Here is a 23263-nt window from a genome sequence, read left to right on the forward strand (position 1 = left end):
AGCTAGAGCAGAGGGAGAAGGACAGGGAATTGAGAGTTCAAGGACTGCATGATAGGAAAGGCTTTCCTTTTGCTGAAAGAATGTGGTTGAACTTTCTCCCTGAAGAAGATTTATCCTGTTGTGATTTCAAGGACCCTTAAAAAGCCAGCGTTAGAGAGCCACCCACGCAAGACAGCAGTGTGGCAGCTGCATAACAACACTAACATGATTAATAGCTGCAAATACAGTGTATTATGATGAAAAGGTCACTGGGAGAGGGTATCCTGCTGTGCTAGAGCTTATGCAGGTGCTGTGGGTGTATCCATAATAATATCATATCACTGATGGCAGGGAATTATTAGATACAAGCCTTCCCTGCATCAGCCTGAAGAGAACTCTGCATTACTAAACTTATTTAACCCCGGCGTAAGTGCTTTTACAGTGCAGTAGCTACTTCACTGAGTAGAAAACTCATCTCACTGTCACTTTGATGCACTGTCAGAAATGTGTTTTTCTTTTTCTTTCCAGTACAAAATCATTCTTACTTTGTAAGCACTTTGTTTGTGTTAGATAGATAAGAATACTCATCCTTCTTAAAATGATTGTTTTGATGAAATGTAGACTTGCCTGATATTATTATTTTTCCAGTAAAATGTGACAAGGAAAACTGAGAAAAAGAGTGAAAAACTATTGCTGAAATGTGTTTGTTTAGAAATAAAGCTGCAAGGCCTGGGACCTGCTATTGCAATGAGGGCAGTCTAAGAGTTCAGATGATCCATTTCTTCATTCTTTCACTCGATTGTTTCTTAACAATGGTTCTTGTGTTTGTCGGAGACTTTGCTGAAGCTCACGGAACAGTCAATAGTTCATATTAAAAAGCAGTTGTTAAATATTGTATATGGGAAAATAAACGGTTATTCGGCATGTTTCTAAAATGTCATCAAGTCTTCTCTGCTATTCAACATACTTACATCATTCTTTGGTGAATTCATATGAACAGAGGTCTAAGATCAGTGAGCAAGCCCAGAAAAATATGAAGAATGCTGAAGAGAATCATGACATTTTCCAAACATCATCCATGTTTATCTACCATTTTGAAATTTCAACACATTCATGAGAAAGTCCATAGCTGTGGGAAAGGGGTAATGATGAAAGTATAGTCATACTTTTCCCTTCTTTTTATAATATTCTTTTTTTTTTTACTCCCCCTTCACTCACACATATATACAGACAAGTATGTGTAGGTGTGTGTATACAGATTTATGAATAACTATCACTAGTAGGAGACTTCTGTCTATTCGGGCAATAACAAGTGAAGAGGCTAGGTCAGACTGGGTTGGTCACATCATGAAGCACTTTATTTTTATACATCATCTTTCATGCAAACATGTCAAGAAAGTCTTCGTAGCCAGTTTATCTACACATTCCTAAATAGTGCAAGTAAACTGCTCAGCTTTACAGGAAGCATCTGTAGATGTTGCAGGGCAGGGGTGAAGATGGAAACAATGGCCAAGTTTCAGGAGAATGATTGAGTACTGGAAAACTGGGAAGTTCATGCAATAATGGGATATACACTTTTTTAGGCAGTTGGAGAGGCTCTGCCCACTAAGCAGATGACTCCTGGAAGGAATTTGAAGAGAATTAGTGGGAATGGCTATTTCAGAAGGTAGAAGGAATCAAAATAGAAAGCCAGTTCCTTAGGCCTGGACTGTCTCCTTTCAAGTCTGAAACATATTTCCTTTCTGTCTTGGATCTTTTGTATCCAAGACCTCTTTATCCTGCTATGGTGGTAACAGCCCTGAGGGAATGCTCCGGGGAGAGAAACTGGAGTGAGCTCTGCTCAGGACCTATCCGTTGCTCAGACTGAGGTGGAGGTGACTTGCAAACTTTCTGGCTATTGTTTTATACTGCTTGGGTATTTCCTCAGCCTACTCCAACCCAACCCCCAAACTCACTGCCTGCTTTCTTGCAGCAGTATTCTGCCTGCTAAGGGATCCACTAGCTTGTAAACCCCACCTGAGTGTTCGTTACTAGCAGCAGACAGGACTTGTAACAAATCTAAGATGATAAACTCTAGAAGTAGATCAGAGTGGACTTTGGACACTGACAAATTGACATTTTTTTTCTGTTTTAGGCACTAGGAGGCACATATTTACATGATAAATATCAGAAAACAGTGACATGAGTTGACAAAAGGCCTTATGTGAAACTGAGTGAAAATCAAATTACAGAATTTTGTATTTTAGTTGTTTTCATTATAAAGCCCCTTGCTAACACTAGGCAAAACTGCGTACACAATGTATGTTCAATAGATGTGATTTTGAGAAGTTATGAAAATCTACAATTTCCACTTGAAAATAATAGGTGCAGCAAGCGTTTGAGCTATGGGTTTCAAGATTGCTCTAAGAAGTTTAACCTTTATACTTAAAACTCATTTTCAAATCACTTGGTGGAAACACTTCTGTTTTAATTCTGATAAAATTCTTATAACGATCTTTCTCTTTCCTATATATTGTCTCTCTTTAGGGCTGTGATCCCCTTTATTTTCTGTTATCTTGTACAGTTTTTCTTTAGCTTCAATTAGTTTGCTGATCCACAGTAATGTATTATTGTTAGTAATTCTTTCACAGGTTATGGTGCATAGCTATTCTGTTTGTAGTAAAAAAAAGCCCAACACTTCAGTATACATGTAAAAAGCTTAATTTTCTGTTTTAATAAACAGAAATGATGATATTAATAGGATTTGTAGGATTTCAGCATCACCAAATATTGACAATGGTAATGAAGAACTTAAATACAGAAACAAAACTCTCAGCTTGGGTCATCAGTGGCCTTCATATCTTGCTGCAGATCAAAAATTAAAGAAAAGGAAAGATGAGGGAAGTTGGTACAGGGATCTTTGATCTACTGTGCTTCGTCATTAGCTGGGTTAGGTGTTCAGGAATGCAGGTGGCAGCTGGGACATTCTTTCACTATCAGAGGCAGTGCCTAGCTACAGGCAAAAAGCAAGGGACATTACTGTATAGCGGGGTATGCGTTTTATGGTTTTAGAATGGGCAAGTAATCACTTATATGGTGCTTAATGGGAATGATGAAGTGAATTTCCAATTATCTATTCCAAAAACAGATGGTCACATTTCAAAACACTCTGTTGCCAGCATGCTAACTTGAAATGTCACACAGTGCTCTCAGCTGAGGTCTTCTATTGTTTGGGATTTCTGCTTGCAGGCTGAGAGCACTATCCTGCGCAGTTTTTAGCCTGTGCTACTAGTCACTTTAATCTGACATAACTATGGCCTGTCACCCCAAATTGGATGTTCTTCTTCCTCCTTTGGGTAGGCATGAGTATTCGTGCAGCTTCATGGTGATCTGACTCACCCCACAAATGCTAGTTCTGGTACAGTTGGTAGCAGTGGGAATAGGCAACCCAGGGGACAACGGGAACATCTTTTCTGGGACCAGGCAGCATTTACATAGGATCACAGTGTCTGAGAGCCTCAAAGTAAAATCTCCTTCAGCTTCATGGATGAATTTGAAATTCTGTAGCTGTGGTGCACCACTTATACATTTATTGTATTACTGCCAAATGTAATCTAATCTCTAGAAGAAATTTCACAGCATACAATGCTTAATCAGACAAATCAAGCTGTGACATCCTTAACAAAACTATACCTGGGTCTCATGGCAAAGGCTGTTTACTCTAGCTAATGATCACATACAAAACAGAAGAATTTGGAGAAGCTTCAAGTTTTTTGTTCTCCTTGGTTTGCTCGCCAAGGCAGCAATGCAAGTAATTAACTGTTCAGTCACATCTAACACAAGTAGTAGGGAAGAAAGAACATGGATAGTAAATCTTAACCTGTCTCCTGTCTGATTTTAACCTTCCACTCACCTACACATTTCTAATACCTTAAAAATAAAGATTTATCTAGTAACAGAGAAGTTAGAGATGCAGAGACTGTTTTGCAGTCAGCTGTTTCAACCACCATTTCTTATTGTTCATTTCTACTTCATCACATCAATTTTACCTACTCAGATTCCTCTAGATAAATCTTCTTGCCTCTTCCTATTTTTACATATAACTGCTGTAGCATTCTTCATCACTTGATTTTTTGAGTTCTCTCCATAAGGCTCAGGTTTGTTCCATTGGCCAATTTTTAAGGGTTGCTTTTCAGTCTTTTCGCTTAATGAAGGTTCAGGCACACAGAAGGGAAGAAGAATCTGCTGGCCACACTAAGGTACAGCTTCTGAGTCTTTCTTTTACCAGTCTTTCTCTACATCTTCTCTGAGGGACATGCGCACAGAGATAGTGGAGGAAAAGCTTTTCAAATTGTAACCTCAAAAGAATTAGCTGGCAGACTGTGATCTATAAGAATTAGCTCATTTCAATACAGGGAATTTTTGTTGCATGGTCAGTAACACCACCTTTCCTCTTTCGCATACAGCCTTGGTACATCCTTTTTATTAGGTACTGTTACTTACATACAAGTGGTGGTAAGTGCCAGAAGCATCATCTGTGGCAACGCAAGTTGCTTCAATTTTCCCCTGGCTTCTAAAACATCTTTTTATTATGTTGATTTTTTTTTTTAAGCCACCTCTTCTGATAGAAAACAGAATATTGATAATTTCTATCTGAGATAGGATTGCTTCTAATCAGCAGCGCTAGAAGTAATTGTTTAGCCATGCTGAGCACTGCTGCAGTGCTGCTTGCTCTCTCTCACAAAAAACAGTGCAATGACCTGCAACACATGCACAGCAAGTGGGGAGTTTTGGCTGGGGTGGAGTTAATTTTCCTCCCAGTAGCTGCGGTGTTTTGGATTTAGCACAAGAAGAATGTTGGTATCACTGATGTTTGCAGTTGTTGCTGTGATGTCAAGGACTTTTTCCAGTTTCTCACGTTCAGCTAACAAGCAGGTGTGCGGGAGCTGGGAGGGAGCACAGCCAGACAGATAGCCAAGCTGGCCGATGGAAATATTCCATATCACAGATGACATGCTCAGTTTATGAAAGGTGGGTTGGCCGGGAGGCAGGAATCTGCTCTTCTTATTTTCCAGAAGTTCAAATTCTCTCTTGTATGGCAGTTCAAATTTTCAGGGGAATTTCACAAAATTCACAATTTCTGGATTCTGTGATTGCTACTTGGGGACTGACTGCAAATTTGCCGTCGGGTGGTGAGGAAAATATTATTGTATATAGTTTGTTTTGCTTATTGATTATTATTATTATTATTATTGTCAGTAGTAGTAGTATTTCTTTGTTGTCTTATTAAATTGTCTTTATCTCAACCCACAAGTTTTCCCTTATATCCCTTTCTCCTCCCCATCCCACTGAGCAGCAGGGGAGGGGTGAGCAAGCGGCTGTCTAGTACTTAGTTGCCAGCTGCCAGGTTAAGCTACAATATATGTGCAAACCCATTCAGTCTTCAAAACTCTCTCCAGCTCAGGGTTTCTCCTCCTCACTGTGCCCAGTGGCAACAAAGATGAAACTGGTATAGTTTCTTTGCAGTGAATGGACCTCCTTGTGATGTCTGTCCAAAGGGGATTTATTTGTTTATGTGCATACATGTACGCAATGCAGCCTGAACCAGACGGTGCCTGAGAGGCTGCTGAAGAGAGTGGAGAAATCACCCACTTCTACTTTCCTCCTCACAGCAAACATCAGAATCTTTGAAATGAACTTGATGGGTTGATGTTTCTTCACAAAAGAATGGGTTAGATCTCAGAAATGGCTGACTCTATTTATTCTCCACAAGATGTGTGATGATCAGAGTAAAACTGATAAGCCCTCTGAGTTATCTTTAGCATCTTCCCAACTACTTCAGGGAATATTTCTGTTTTCTGATGAGCCCCATATATGTCCTGTGAATCTTGTATCTCATAGCCATTGATTATTCCTTTCCTATATTTTTCACTGCAATCATTTTTTCTCAAATGTCTTGAAAAAATTACTGAAAGTATAAATATATATTTCAGATTCCTTTAGAACTCAAATCCTTTCATTATTTGTCTTGTAGAAGACCTGAATGCTTTTTCTTTGACTAATACATATGTAGTCGTTATTTTTACCTTGTCTTCAGGGTTAAAAGAGAGAAGCAGCTTTGCTCTCTTGTAGAGTTGGCTTTTCTGCATAGATTCTATAGTAATAGCTTCTTTTTATACAGTCACTGTCTCACTGTTTAAGTAAACAAGTTACAATTTTGTGGTCTTTTTTTTTCAGGTGTCTACTCATTAAGCATTGGTTAAGAAATACGTCTCAAGGCTTATGTCTGAGGACAGCTGTAGTCAAGTGAGGACCTTGATTAATTTCCTTTGTTTTCTTAGTTTGAACAATGCATTCTGGTATCCCATTTGGGTTTTGCAATGCCTGGGATTTTAAACCACTATTGAATGGACTATTATTATCTTAGAAAACACCAGGAGCATGATTACATCTTGTGAAGTTATTTATGTTTGCGTATGGCAAATGCAAACTGGAATTTTAATGTAAATTAGTACAGGATAATGATGTACAATTGTACTATCTTCCATGCTGCCCAGTTTTCACAATTTTGATGTCCCGGGGTGCAAAGGAATGAAAAATCATGATCTTGATTATGAATTCTTTGCCTTTTCAAAAGAACTTTCAACTGATAATTTTTCATTTCAATTACAGTATTGTCTAGTTGATGTAATTTAATGTAGCCTGATTTGAGTCAGAAACATTAGGAAATCTTTGTCTTTGGAATTGTAATCATCAACTTGTACACTTTGGCAGTCATTTCTTGGAAGCTTGCTTTGGTCTGCAGTAAATAGACAGTACACACGACAAACTGATTGTTGTGGGAATACACCATCAAGCTGCCTGTTTATTCCAGGTTTTGAAAAGGGAATCCTCTTGCATAATTTGATTTACAGATGTTCTCCCTGAGTAAAGCATTTCTGTCTTCCTATTTATTTGTATCAGTATTTTCTCCTTTTATCTATTGCGAAGAGATTCAATGCTAGAGATGTTGTGCTTGTTTAGAGCTAGCAATATGCTCAGCTTTGTACAATACTCAACAGCAGACAACCACTGCCCTGGAGAGCTTGAAGTCTAAAAATACCTCAGCTAATGCTTCAGCTTTTTTCAGCCATTAACATTCTCAAGATTTTCTTGCTGTTTTGCCTTAACTTAACACATCTCAATTTTAAATTGTTAGCCAAAGCAAATCAGCTAGGTTCCTCTCTTTGAAAATAATCTGACAAAAGGCAAAAAAAAAAAATTTTAAATTTGAAAATACCTGTGGGTCCAATCCGGCATTCACTGAAGAATGAAGACATAATTCCATCATTACAGAGTCATATAAGTGAGTTTAACCTTGCCTGCCTACTCCTAGCAATGTCAGTGAAGCATCTTCAAGCACTCAGGTTGCATTACCTGTCTTCTCTGTAGCTGTAGAAAACAGGTTAGTTGTAGCAAACTGCTAGAGCTCTGGTTGTAAAAGAGGTTATCATCTGGTTAAAACATGCCCATCTGCCTGATGCTTTCATGAATGAATGTGTGTATTTTGAAGCAATTAAGTGCATGTCCGTCCAGCAAGACTTGTTTTAAAGCTGTGAAGTGTTTTTTTACCGTCACGACTGTCAGCAGCAAGGTGAAGATGTGTGTGATCTGCTAGTTTAATGCTGAATAAATGTAAGGACAGCAAGAGATGACATCACATCCTAATGGCAAAAGGACTAAAGAAGAACAAGGAAAAAACAAATTTTAGCAGAAAGACTTTGCAGTCCACTGGTTGCTGCAACTTTGTTTTGGTTTTGGGTATTTTTGTATGTGTTTCTGTCTCTGTGGTTTCTCCTTTCCAAGAAGAACATCAGTCAGCACTGAGCTGTGATGCCTCAGATTCTTTCTAGGGATTAAACTGCAGGTTGAACTTTTGGGCTGGCATAAGGACCATCTGTTCACTGTAGTTCGCAGGCAGAGCAGAGATCTGTGCATTGTGAGCATACAGAACTCACCGTAAGAAGAGAAGGCAGAGAATATATTTTAACAACTTGTTTTGTTGATAGTTTTGTTGTTGCTTGAAAGAGAGTGCTTCTAAAGGACGAAATCATCATAACCTGTTCTGTGTGCAGTAATCTAATGGAAGACAGTTTCTGGTTGTTCTTCAGAGCATTTGAACTATGTAATGGCTTATATCGTTGGTAAGCAATAGAGACATTCGCTGTCACAAAATCACTGCTATACTGTGGTGGCTACAGTAGCTCAGTGTTTTTGAGAAAGGAAGCATTTCACTCTGTATTCATACCTTTAAATGTCTCAGCTCCGCAGCATATACCTTGTACTGACACTCCTCCTTCTTCAGCTCCATTCTCATCCCGTTAAGTCATTGTATATAAAAAGTTACTCTTTGCTGTCCCATCTGCTATGAACATTATGCCACAAGCAGCTGCAGGAGCCCTGCACACTTCTGTGTGTCTCAGACTGAGCCCTGCAGTCATATTACCCCCACTTGACAATGACTAGAATTGCATAAACCAGAGCCACTTCTGTCTTGACATGCCTCTGGATTACCGAGCTATCTCTCATGCGTTCTCCTACACTCCAACCTCCATCTCCTCCGTCATACACAGTGATGGCTTTCACCTTAACCTTACTAATTCTTATTGTTTTCAAAGGTCTGAAGTTGTTACTTTGATTAAAAAATTGTAGATCGTGGCTCACTGAAGGAAGAGAAAAAGAACCATAAGACTATCCCAGGGGACTCGAATGTAAAAAAATGGTCAAAAGTTAACAGGGAAAAAGAAAGAGGTAGAGAAAGGGTCACCAGCTACACTGCTTCATAGAGATAACCTCTCTTCCCATTCTTGCTCCATCTGATGCCAACACCAAGGCCAGGATGTCAGAGTTCCATAACTCACAGAGATCTTCTAGCTATTGACCTGAAGGTATACCTCATATTCCTCAGGTACTGACTTTACTTATCACCCATCTGCAGCCCTTCAGTCTTTGTCATGACCCTTATTCTACGTTATTTCTGTAAAGAATTAACAAATGTTAAGAACTAGCAGGAACGCATATTTAGGACTTGAAACACTGTGGAAGTCACTGAGAAAGAAGAATAAAAAGGTTTGTAAAAAATTGTTGTCTTTAAAGAAAGCTCTTTTTAACTTCAATTTGGTATGTTCAGGAGGACGTGTGCTGGAAATCCCTACCTGAAACAACCATGGGTTTGAATCACTAAGAGACCTGATCCACAAACACAAGCGGATTAAAATGAAACAATTACAAAACTGTGAAACTTTTCATGCCTGTTCGTCACTTACTGTTTTCATGGGCCTCCTTCTAACTGCAGATTTAGCATAGCTGATCTTCTGGCATCTCCTTACTAATGAACAATAAATGTGCTTCTATGTGCTGTTGCTGCTCACAAGGGCCTGAGCCCTTCTTGTGGGGAGGGGGACACACATGGGAAAGGGAGAGGCCGACAAGCGGGTATGGGAAGGCTCCACAGCTATCCCAAACCATGACTGTAACTCGTAAGTCAGTCTTGCCTCTAGCGAGCACATCAAATTCCACAAAACACAAAGAAGTGGATGGATTTTAGAGCACTTCAGGTACAGAGAAATGAGAAAACAGCTTGTTACCCATCAGCTATTTCTTTCTGCTCCTCACAGCTCCTTGGCCCTGTTAGATCTATTGTCTGAGCTACTCCTTGTCAGCAGGCTATAATGTCTTTCAGTCCAATTAACTTGTTGAACGATCCATGTTCCTTAATACAGCTCACCAGATCATGCAGATTTAATCCAGATCAGGCATGGACACATGTTCCCAGCTCTCCAAAGTTAACTCGAGAAAGTGATATGCATGCTGGCTTTATTCTTTTAGGCTGGTTTACACTGGCTGCAGGAGAGCAGAAGACTTCTGACCCAGTATAAAGCTAGAGCAGCACAGACAGACAACACCTGAGGCACATTCAGGTCTGCTAGGACAAAATTTCCTATTCAGGGTTGTCTGAGCCAATATGAAGTGGCAGAGTGAGTTTCTACTAGCCTAATGCTCTGTGCTATGCAGCCGTGCAGTTTTGTACTTGACACTAGCTTTGCAGATACCTTAAAAAACTGCTAGTTTCTTTCATATTTGATTTACCATCTCATGGTGGCACAGCGTTCAAAAGTAAAGAAAGTAGGTATTTTCTAACACAATCCTTTGTCACTGAAGCAAGGTATGAAACAATTCCTTCTTTGCAATCAGCATAAATGGTTTTGCCTACTGGAAGTGTTAAAAATCACTTTACAAACAAAGGGGCCCAATACTTATGTCTCTTTCTATTTTTTTTTTCAGGTAGATGCAACTGAGCCTCAGCAAATATTGAAGATGCACGAAACATACTATTCATTTACATATGTGTTAATGAAGTTTCGGGTATGCTATGGATGTTTTCTTCTAGCTGTTCTAAGACATAAAAGACAACTTTTTTTTTCAAATTTAATTAATAGTTTACAGAAAGGATGACAGAAAGTGGAACATGGGATCGTAATCAGACTCCATTTCTATTTTTTGACAACATTTTATTTGACACAAACCTGTTTTCCTCCATTCTATCTATTTTTAACAGGTGTCAGTCAAGTTATAATCCAGACATAAGAGTATTATTACTTTCCACCCCTTTTCTGTACTGCTCTTACATGAAAGGAGGAGAACATATGGTAACTCAGGATGATGACTGCTTAATAAATTATGTGAGAAAACTTTTTATTTAGAATAATTCATTATGAGCATATTGCAGCAGCAAGATGCATTTAGTGGATAAAGCTTTGTAGGAGTAGTCTTTGGCTCTTAACATTGCCATTACAATAAAAGCATTTTGTTATCATGTATCTTCTATTCACTCCCCTTCTACTGTATTTCTCTACTATACCATCACTCAGTCAGTGCAAGGGGTCTCCAGGCTGAATACAGGATAATACATAGGCGAATAAACAGCTAGTTAAATAAAGTGTAGGAACCTAATTGAAGGAGAACAGTCCAGATTTCCTGAATAATCTGCCTTAAATTACTATGATCTGTAGAAAAAGCTCTTTATGTACCTTGCAAATGGTTAATCTCTTTTATAAAAAATACTGTTGCATTGTCTGGACTATCCATCTAGACGCCTATCCTTCTGCCTCTGGGGCACCTAGACCTGCCCTTACATTTATACTGCTGAACACAGGTGAAATTCTATTTGTACAATTTAGCACTCAGCCCTGGACAGCATGTGGCCCTTATAAACCCAAAGGTGTCATGTGCTTGAGTTTAATGGATCGAAAATAGTATGAGTGCTGTCTTTCATCCCAGTAAAATGATATTCTTATAGCAATAAACTGCTGTATATCCAGTCCCTGTCATATGTGGGATGATATGTAGGGTACGTGGGAGTGCTGGGGAAAACTAGGAGATGTAAAGTCTGTTGCGACAGGATTGCAGGACAGCAGGATGTCTGGCATGCCATACTAGTCCCTGACATCTGCTGTTTCTTGCATTGTACTTGGGCATTACCTGGAAGAGCTCTAGCTCATCCATATGGTATACCTACTCTCCCAGTTCAACAGTAAAATAGCATTATAGGCTAGCAGTCAAGCCTGTGTCACAGCCCTGTCTCATTTTCTAGTGTAGAGATCATCTGGGTTCCTAATGGTAAATCTAGACAGAGATTTATGTGACAGCACACAAGAAGAATATTAGGGTCTGGTGCCCAGTTTAAGAATAGTACCAAAGTACTTCCCTAACAGGGATGTCAAAGCTCATGTGTTTGAAGGACTTTGAGACTCACTTCCCCAAAATTCCTGACTGGGTGGTTAACGCATCAGAGTACTCAGTATGCCTGCTCTGACAATCACATGATTAGATACTTGATTACGCCCAAAAGACTTTAGTGATCACTGAATTTACTAGTCCATAGTCTATAAAAGCCTATGCAAACACATTGAGAAAGAAAACCCAGATTTATTCACTGTTCAGAAAATTCCTTGTTAGTATGCATTTGGTCCATTAAAGCACCTTAATATAGGCAGTGAACACTGGTAAATCATAGCTCAGCTGAGAAGGCTTAGGTAGATTGCTTTGGACCACTCTTCATTCTTATCTTTTTTGGTATTGCAAAGAATGTTTATTGGAATGTTTTCCCTCTGATGTTCCCATTCACAGAGACTAAGGCACTTCATACTATTTAGAGTTGTGCTGCAACTGTCTGTTTGCCTTTTGTAGGCGTGTGAATGGAAGAAGAGAATCTCAGAATACTGTAGTTAGCCATGCCCATTAAGTTCATTGGCTTCTTCAGATATATAGCTTGCAGGCAGTTTGAACACCTTTTTATCCAACCTGCCTATCCCATCTCATACGGATTATGTAATGCATGGTATTGAGGGGCATACTTCACAATTTTTTTTCTCAATCCCCCTTCAAAGTGCAGCACTGGACAATGGTGGGACTGGCAATCTATAGCCACTCAGTCCAGTCGTGCTCAGGGAGATGGAGAGCTGGGATGATTCTGATGATTCATCTGCAGGGGCTTTTGTAAAGTCCTCTTTCCCCTAACAAGCCTTACCATCTGACACCTTCTCACTAATCCACTAATGCTTTTGGGAGCTACCTGTGAAACCAGAAGAAGAAATACACCTGTTTGCATAGTGATTTTTTAATGTTAATAGTGGGAAGTATTATGGAACATGACTATTGCAAACAACTGGAAGTTTAGTTTGGCAAATGGCAAGCAGCCTCTGCACAATATTGGTCACTGCATGTGGAAAATCCCATCATGACAGACTCAAACATTTAGCACAACTGACACCTTGCTGGAATAAAGCAGCTCAGACAAAGAGAAATGAGGTTCTTTGAAAAAGGTGCTCGGACATGGATCTAACAATGCTGAGGAAATGAAGTTGTTCATCCATAAAGAGGGAGAATAAGAGACAGGAAAATTTTCCTCTTCATGTTTCCAACATCTTCGTTTCATGAAAAAGCTGCAGTGGTGTTTTTGGTTCCTTTATACATCAAAGTGTAGCTGTAACCAGTTCTGGAAGTGGGCTAACATGTGACAATTAAGTGACTTTAAATATTAATCATCCTATTTAAAAGTAACATTGGCAAAGAAAGAGATCCCTAATGAGAAGTAAAATTACATTATAACACAATTCTGTAAGAAGGGGACCTATTCAAGTGTTTTCTTTGAAGCCAGATGAGAACCGATCCAGTGTCTGAGTACATTCCCAGGGTGCTGTGAGGAAGCTGAATTCTTTTCATAATTGTTTGACAAATTTCTTCCAAGACACACAGCACACAGACTTAAAATGCATTTTTCCTGTCGTGTGTCTGTGTTTATGGGTGGATACCACATGGACTTTGGTCTGAGCTTTGCCCATCTGAAAAAATCTGGGAGAAGACTCCATGTTTCAGTTAACTGTTTCCTGTCAAGCAGACAAAACATGTTCATGTTAAGGAAGCAGAAATGACAAAGCTATTTTAAGGTAAACAAACCTATGGCTGAAATTTCATTTCCTCAGGGTCTGGGGTAGTTTTGTTGTTGTTAATCACATCTGGATAAAAAGGACAGATTAGGTATCACAACTGTTAATTTCAGCTTTTCTCAGGGAAATAAAGACGGGCTTTGAACAGGAAGTATTTACATAATTTGAAGGCTAAGCTGAGCCTGAAGGAACTGATCAACTTAAATATTTGTCCTATGGTATCATATCGATGCTAATGTAGAAATGGGGCAGATGTGCCTGATTAACACAGAGTCAAGGCAAGGCTGTGTCCTGAGAAGGGATTCTGGAAACTGATAAAAGTGATAGAAAGTATTTATAAAATTGCTCTCTCTTGCAGTTTAATTTTCCAGTGGATAAGGGAAAAAATGGGAACATTCATGTAGATTGAATTGGATAGACGTGACTTTGTACAGTGTCCCCTCCCATGCAGAGCAGTGACTGAAAACTTTCTTATAGGAAACTAACATCAGTAAAAATACATTGTTTGGTTAATATAGCAATTTTATGAATTCTGCCTTTTAGGTTTTTTTCAGGACTTTTTTTCTGGAGTAGAAGAACATTGGTCTGATCCTGAAGATGTTGCTTAAGGCCAAATCCTGCTGTTCTTATGCCAAAGGCATTTAATAAAATGAATGTTGAATTTGGTTCTCTGTCCTTATTCAATTGTTTTTTGAGTTAAATATTCATTGACTTCAACAAGAGTTTTGTTTGTCAAGAGCTGAATTAAACTAAGTAGAAACATCAGGACCCAGCTAAGATACTGACTTCTCCCACGTCCTTAGAGCTCAGTATACTGGAGTTCATTAACTCTTATAAAATGCAATGCTGTAAGTTGTTGTATTATTAAGTAATGGTAAATGGAAAGTTACACAGATACATTAGCATATTTGTTTTCAGTTTCTACAACACATAGTAAGAGGTTGTTTCTTTGCATAACTTTTGGACACCCAGTTATGATTGCCAAATGGGGAATTTGGATGGGAATTTGTAAAAGTCTCAGTGCTCTGACAGTGTCTTGAGCTGGGGAGGTGGTGGAGGAACACAGAATTGGCTGATCTGCATTCTCAGGGTTGTGCTTATTGTGCTGATGCAATTTGTAATTAAATGATTAAGCATGAGGGAGGAAATCAGGAAAAGCTTAGACAGACTTGTGTTTTAAATTCCATAGGAAGCAACTGGAATGGAAAAGGATTTCTACTACTAAGAGTATCAACCCATTTCTGTACTGAGATCGGCTTAGCGTAAGGATAACTGTGGCAAAAAACCTGAGAAGCAGAGTCTGAATGTCAGACTGCTCTAAAGTTTAAAGTAAGGTAGTTTCAACAATATTCTCCCCTATTGCGCATGCATGCGGTCCCGACTGGTCAGAAGGCAGCTGACAGCAATGAAGTGTGCTTCTGTCCCTACCATGGCACTCCTAGAAGTGCAGGGGCAACAATAAAAGCACTGACAGCATGATTTTACATTAAGAAATGGCTCCTCACACTTAGAAATACTTCTCTGGCTTGAAGAATTAGTTCCCTGCTGTATGCCCCTGTTATATCTTAATTCTGATTAAGCGTAATGTGAAGTCTTACTTTCCTAAGGAAAGCACTGTCAGAAGTACAGGTCCTCTGTGTCAAATTTTCTACTGGTCTATATGCTGGTTGTTGTTGCCTGTATATACAGTATTTCCACCAGCAGAGAAGTGTTGTTTCTTTGCACAAAAAAAGTAATCTGAAGAGCTTTCCACTCCAGCTTAAAAACTCTCAAAGGGTTGGTCTCTTTCTAAAAACAGAACATTAAGGCTACATTATTTGCAAGAGTATTTGGCTCTGATCCATGAATGGATTCTAGTTTTTAAATACATTTTTTTTTCTTTCTGCTTTTGTCATTGCAGTTTTGATTATCTTTTCGGATTGCTTTGTTTGTGATTTTTAGCAGATAAAGACCAGAAAAATAAAATTGTATATTGAACTAAGTAGATTCACTACTAAACAAAACTATTCCTCAAAGATTTCCAGAAGGCACCAGCAGCTCTTCAAGAAGTAACAGCTTACAAAAATGTTATTTTTCACAGTTAAGCAGACTTTGTTCTAAAGCTGTGCAAACAAGCCTCTGAATCCTTGTCGCTTTCAGGCACTGCTTTTGGGTGTGTACTGATCTATAAATCAAAACCATTTGAAACAATGTAAAATAAAAAGTTTAAAACAATAAACACATAAGGAAACATTTTTCTTTTCTCCCTCTTGCAGATCAGGATACCTTCCAAAGAAGCCAAAGGCATTGCAGGGGTACAAAACTGCAGTATGGGAGAGGAGATTCAAGAGCGCCTGGTCCAAATCCGACTGAATTAGTGGCAAGTTTCTCCTTGACCACAGGGAGTTTTGGATGAGATCCCATGCTCTGATTTTGGCAGTCAAGTTGGCTACCACATCACAGTCCACTCCAGTATGAAACAGGCAATAACTAAACCAGAGAAAAGTAGGTTAAAAATAAAAAAGGCATCAGATCTATGAGGACCCTACCAGGCTCTTTTATAAATAATATGTGGCTCTTTATGAAGCCAGATGTAACACTGGCAATGTATAAACAGCCCAAATGCCCTTTGGTGTAACACTGATGTGGAGGCACTAAAGCAAGGTGACAGTTCTTAATGGTCTGTCAGTACTGCAAGATAATAAGGCCACAGGTATTTCAAACCAGGCAGTTTATACTGGATCTTACTCTGTTGCTGATGTCATTGGCGAAACTCCTGGAGAGCTCACTGGGGAGAGGACCCAGGCAGTTGTGATGAGGGGAATTTGTTTGCTCTGAAGGGAGCAGAGCTAACTCTGAACAGTCCCATTACCTGATGTTGACTGACATCATCCACCATTGTGTTCCTGACAGTTGACATCAGTACGAAGTAATAAAAGTACTGCCCGACCAGGGAACCTAAACACTGTAGGGCAGCTGGAGGTGAAATCTGTGTATGAGAACACCAGCAGAGAATAAAAGTTTTTCCTACCAGGAGCCACTTAGAAGGAAAAATAAGTGAATGGCTAACTTGCTCTGGCTCTTCTCTTTAAATCAAATGAAGCTGATTATTTTGGAAAAAAAAAAATCAGTAGGGTCATTTCAGCAGCTGTAGTTTTATTGTTTTTAAACAGTAACAATATAAGAAGAGATAAAGGATAAGGCTGGATCAGGTGGTGATAATCACGGATTTTAGGCTTTTTCCTTCAGTGCATGCAAGTACTGGCACTCATAGTATTTTCTAAAAGGAGTACAAGAAGCATCTTAGTCTGTTATCAGCAATTAATTATTGAATAGCCTGCCTATGAGGAAAATAGCTTCTCTGAAAAATTGGCTGAAGCTTATCCTTTGCATTCAAGTCAATGACAGTGTTGTTCACAGAAAAGCAAGCCCTGTGCAGCCGTCCAGTATCCCTGCGATTGAGGAGCAGAGATTTTTGTCCCTAAGGCTTTCTTTTGTAACATTTTTATTAGCATTCAAGAGCAGAAACAGTACATAGCTTTGACAGAGTGCTAAAAAAATCCAGCCAGCATCAGGGCTAGAATATGTGTGTGTGTGTGTCTGTCTGTCTGTCTGTCTGTTTGTGTCACTGTCAGGTAGTTCTTAGGTCTGTGGTTTGCTCCCTGGTCCCAATACCTGTCTGCCTGCATTGCAGGAATTTTATTCACTCTTGGGCTGCATTTTAGAGTGAGTCAACTACATCTCTTTTAAATCAAACCTCAGGTACAGTTCTGAGGGAAGCTCACTCCAGGGACCTCTACAAATAAGCCTGTGATTGAGACTGCACAGTTCTGCACTTGCACAGTCCTCCAAGAGATTTTGCACTCTTGGTCATCTCCAGGTCATGCAGCACATCCCCTGTGCTTGATGCTATAGAAGCATAATGCTGATACACTCCGACATAGTCCTCACACTGTTTCGGAACCTTTGAACTGAGTAAAATACACAGAAAATAAAAAATGTGTCTTATAGCCTGAGGCTAGCACACAGGGCCAAGGAGAGACACAGGGCCAAGTGCTAGGGAGCATGGATGCAGCCAATGGTCTTCACCTCTTGGTGCAAAAGCATTTAGCAGGGTAAATATTTACCCGCCCAAAGTGCATGTCAGGCTTGGCTAAAATGAATCTGTCTATGAAAGATGGTAATTAACATGATCAAGTATTCTACATATTTTCAGGGCTCCCTGATTATAGCAACTGATGCAAGCACTTAGAAGAGCACCAGATTTTGAGGTTCAGCAGACCTCAGTCTCTTGGAAATTCCATATGGTAATTCCCCATTCACTAAGCAAAAGGTGTCAGGCCACGACTAGTTGAGATAGGGGCATTAAATATGACATGTTATCACCATTTTAAATACTGCACCTTTCAGATGCATTCCTTTTTATGTCTCCAAACTACAAGTGTGGTACAGAGAATAGACAAAGCATAAGAAAGAAACTTAATTTTATTTCTACTTAAATGAAAAAAAGGGCCTTTTGGAATTATACTTGGAGTCAAAGAGGCTGCATGTTTTGGTCATCAGACCTCCTCAGAGGTCTGTGCTCCTGAACTGTAATATATGTATCCTGCTGGGTGGGTTATTTTCTGAGTCGTATTTTAGCACAATATAGCTTTTAAGGCAGGCTAGGAAAGGACAGAAATGTCCTGGTTCAAAGGGACATTTCCAACTGTTGCAGAGAAACTGTTTATGAGTATTTTGTCAAGTCATTGATAAGCACAAAGGATCCTGCTCTCCAGAAGTATTGCGGTGAGCCCTGGGGATGTCATCTCTAGTCACTGAAAAAAGGGATTCCATAAAGCAAGGAAATAATCTCTGTCTTTTAATGTGACAGTGGATTTTCATAAGGGACTTTTGGAAGCCCCTGAGGGTCTCTTCCACCACATCAATGGTGCAGTTCAGCTGCACCTGCATCCCATTAAGGTTGTTATTCCTATTCCGGATGGCAGGCCACCAAGGTTAAAACTGATTCAAGGATTCTTACCACTGCAGAGCTCAATACATTGTAGAAGCTGAACAGAAGTCAGTTTTGCATGATAGATAATTAAGAGGAAGAACAAAGCTAAAAAATTAGATATAGGGAGGGTTCACCAGTCAGGCATATTTTTTAAAAAATAAAATGGAGATTAATTCTTTTTCTGGATTTTAATACGTCGTTTCATGACACACTTTCCCTGCTGATAAATTTGCATAATGAAAACCTGAAGCAGTTGAGAAGTTGTAGGCTGAAATATGCAAGTCTCTTTCACAGCAGAAAAGCTAACCCTGTGACTTCTCTTGAGCTGTTAAAACTAAGCCCTATATCTTCAAAAGTTGTTTACATGCTTCATATCTACAAGCCAGAAAACATAACCCACAAAGCCGGACTTGTCACCATGACCCACTGACTTTTTGACATCTTGAGGTCATGCATCCAAAGCACGCACAAGCAGGAAAGGCAAGGCTTCTTCCAACCACATCCGGGTGTGCCTGTAGTGTAAATTAGAGCCGTGAGAGCTCTGGGAAAATTCATCTGGCAGGCACGCTATGTTTCTTTTCCTTTTTCTTATAAATTGGCTAAAGTATTTGGGCTTAGTCTGAGTCTAATTAAAATTAATAAGAGTTAAACGTAAAGAGAAAAACAGAGATCACCCATAAATGATTGGTGGTAGGGGGCAAATCTGTATATTGAGAAGGCATCTAGCAGGAACCTCCTAGACCTCAGGACTGATGTAAGCGATAAGATGTGATACAAAGATGAGGGAACATTTATTAGAATTGCAATGCAGTGATGTGAGAGTGACAAATACTAGCCTAACAGCTGATCATCGTTCAGGCTAGAATAAGCACACATTATTGCTTGCAGAATAGGACTTATGAAAGTGTCTTTTTTGACAGGACTACAGACTTCTCCATTTCCAGTCCTAAAAGAACCCAACTTCTCTTTTTTTACTTATCTAGCATTTTACTTATTTAACAACTGAATGAATACTCTGACAGTCATATCTTTGTCATTCCAGCCAAAGCTGCATGGAGTTACTCAGATGCCGCTGATCCCTGCTGAGAAACTATTATTGAAGTGTCTCAAATTGCTCTTAAAAATAGTCATCTTTTATTATGTTTATGTGAACAAGAAGCAAACCAGACAAAATGCGACCTGAAGGGAGAAGTACAAAGTGTAAGGGTATTGTATAAGCATCTGGCTTTAGGATAGTCATCTAAGAATCAAAGAAAGTAAATTATCTTATCCTATGTGATTCTTATCCCAGGTCCAGCTTAAAAATGAGTCTGAAGTTTCAAGGTGCTCAACTGAAGATCAGAGCACCAAACGTTGTACCACATAGTAGAGTGTTAGATAAGCATCATGGAAGGACAGGGGCAGAGCGGTCCTTAAAAAATGGAAATTACTGAGCTCCTTTCCCATACAAATGAAACAGAATCAAGTAGGTCTCTACTTCCTGTGCTGGCATCATTGATATGTGTAATAACATGAAATCTTTGATAGTTGTTTATGAAATCCTGCTCAACAAGTACAGTATATCCAACTGTCTCTGCCCCTCAGCCCCCAACCACTGAGAAATAAAAGGTTGGTGTTTTCTGAATAAAATAACCAAGGCTTTGTTGGTACAATTGAGATACCAATGAATTGGGTTAAGAAAAGGTTTATCTTACTTGCACCAAACAGGAAAGGAATTAATACATGGAGGCTATCAGTTCAAACATTCCCCCAAGAAACAGCTTGGGAAGAAGGACTTATGCAGTAGCATTTTTAGTTTTATGTACAAAGCAAGAAGAGGTGCAAGTCCAGCTTGATAAATAAAGTGCAAATTCTGCATGTTTGAAGTTCTAAGTGCTGCAGTATCCAAGCACCCAACTGTTCAGGTCTTAAAGACCTCAGCTGGACAGATCATCACATTTACGATCTGTTGATCTGGAGGTGGTCAGAGATAGATGAGACTGATACTAACATTAAAGCAGCATGAAATCTCCAACTGACCAGAGCAAAATGTCAGACTGGACAGAATAAGGTGAGGCACAGAGAACACGAGATCAATAGTAAAGAAGGTGGCTGACTAATGGGATCAGAACAAAATAAAGATGATCTTCTAGACCTTAGTATGTCCTGTCACAGCCAGTCTATTTATATGGCATTTCTTTTGACCACATGGCTGTTCAGCAAATGTTGCTGAAATCCACATGCCTCTTTCTGACTACTCAGAAAGAAGCACTACCATACATAATAAAGCAACACTGCAAGCTGACATTCTGACTTGATTTGTCTGATTTGATGCAATACATAAAAATTCCATCAGCTGCACATGAGTAATGCCATAACTATTCCAAGATGTTGCTTTATGACACTTAGCTTTGTTTTATTTTTCAGAAGATTGATGAGAGGGGTTTGACTGACATCATTCAAAACATGCTGTAAACACTGCTAATTTTAATATTAAAATTCCATAGTGCAGCTCTATCCAGATGTTATTTATTAGAAATAGCACGTTATTTTCTGTATTTGTGCATTTTTCTTTGGCAGTCTTTATAGCCTTTCCTGTAAGTAAAAAGAAAAATATCCCATAATTTTAAATCAGACATGTCTTGTATGACTGTGTTCAGCTTAGTGCAGAGGGATTATACAATGGATGAATGGGTGCCTGTAAATATGAGCTGAGCCAGAAGCCCTCCGTGTACTAACCCTCCAGAGCAAGACAGCCAGTGTGTCAGTGACAGTACAGAAAAAAATCTTTCCCTGGCTATGTCTGGAGCTCACCAAGTATAACACAACAGTACCTGCAGGTTACAGGAATCAAGAAATTTGGAGGCAATAAATAGGTCACACAAACGGAAAGATATTTAAAGACTTTTGGATAAGATTTCTCTTTTTCCTTGACAGATGAATTAAAGCAACCTCGTAGCAAGACAGAAAGTCTTTGGCTGAGCAAAGTTTATCACTGTAAGGAAGTTTTGCTTGTGACAAGCATATGAATAATGAGAAAGGCTTTGTTAGGTAAGTTGTTTAATCCTCAGAGGGTATTAAGGGTATATTGAACTAATATTTCAGTTTTCCAGTGATCACTGGATTTGTTTTTCTCTTTGTGTTAGAGAAAAACTCAGGAAGCTATTTCTTTCATAGCACATTCGAACAGCAAAAATGAACTGGTATCAGTGTTTTTTGGCTGGCTTGTGGTTTTCACGAAATGTGGTATTGTGAGGTGCATTTTTTCCCGACTCACTGGAAGTCACTGAGTCTGAGACTTTTTTAAGTGACACTGAAGAGACATAAACATTGAGCAAGGAGCTAACAAATGTCAGGAAATAAGAATCGACGACTGACTGCCCATAAAACCTAAACAAATATTTCCATCAGTAAAACTGGTGAAACAGTGTAGGAAATATGATGCAGTTAACAGTTTTATATGAACATGCAACGATTCACAATCAGTCCTCTGAATTTGCTTGCTGTTTTGGAAGGCAAGTCACATATCCTCTTGGCAGATAAAGCGTGAGTATCTTAGCAATGATTGCATTTCCTGGAGCGTGCCACCACACTCACTGCAACATAGCACAAACGTGAAAGAGGATTATTGTCAGAGAATCTCAAATCAGTAACTCCCGTGAGTGGAACCATTACAAAAATGTGTTGTTTTACGCTTATCATTGCTGTGTGTTAGTTTGGGCAGAAACTGTACTTCCAGCAGTTGGACATCTATGGTTACGGGTACAGTTATATCTTCCATAGCATGTTGCAAAACACTTAGCCCTTCAGCTGTTACAAATGTTTGCAGAGCTACACTATGAACCTAATTGTTGGAATGAGCTAGGTCAGAAGCAACCCGCTCTTCCAAATGATTATTGATCTCAGGCCAAAGCAGAATATATTAAAACTCCCTACAATAGCTGTTTTATTGCTTTTTTGTAGGATCAGTTGATTTGCTTTAATAACTTATTTCCATTATGGTTGAACACTTATAATTGATGCCACTGTTTTCTGGCTCAAATGTAATTAGGTGATTTTTTTTTTTAATTATTGTATTGATATTTCTCTTTTGTGTCTTCCCATAGCTCATTTAACTTGCATTTTTCTTCTCTTGGCTTTCCCTTTTCCTTTGAGAGCATAGGTCTTTCTGCTCCTGTATTAGCAGTTCCTTCCAGTACTCTTCTTGTCAGATTCAATGTCAAAAGTGTATGTCTCATGTTTAAGGGAGTTTATGACCCATTTTTTGTTTTGATTGCTGCATTTACTTTCAGAGAAGGTAAAACTTGTAGTTATGGGCACAGAAACAATGCTTAACAGTCTGTGCCTTTGTACATGCCAGTTTTCCTTCAGCAGCTCAATCCACCTACTGGCATGAGAAGGCTCAGCAGAACAGGTCTCAGTGCTGGTAAACCTGCTTACCTTGCTGATAAATCTGCTGTTCTCCAAAGGCGAGTTTAAAGTTCACAGATTTGTTTTGCTCTTCCTGTGTCATGCCAAAGGTAATATAACAAACAAAAAAATCCAGCAAAGCGACCAGTTATGACCTACAAAGCAAAGTATGATGTTTGATCCACTGTTTTCATCTTGGGAAGTATTACTGTGAAGAAGTATTTGTGAAAGAAGAGCAGAGCTGCTATTCCCCAGGTCATCAAAGACAACTGAGGAATGAATAAACTGTGAAGGAAAAGGAGGAGACACTATAGCGTGCCAGCTAGTGCATCTGAGGATCTGCATCAGGAGACAGACCTTGGAGAAGGTATCAGATTCAAGTGGAACTAGCTGTCTGTATTTTATCAAGACGAAACAGTTTTGCAGATTCCCATCTTTTGGAGCCATGTGATTA

This window comes from Opisthocomus hoazin, chromosome 2 (assembly GCF_030867145.1).
Source record: "Opisthocomus hoazin isolate bOpiHoa1 chromosome 2, bOpiHoa1.hap1, whole genome shotgun sequence".
In the NCBI taxonomy this organism is placed as follows: domain Eukaryota; kingdom Metazoa; phylum Chordata; class Aves; order Opisthocomiformes; family Opisthocomidae; genus Opisthocomus; species Opisthocomus hoazin.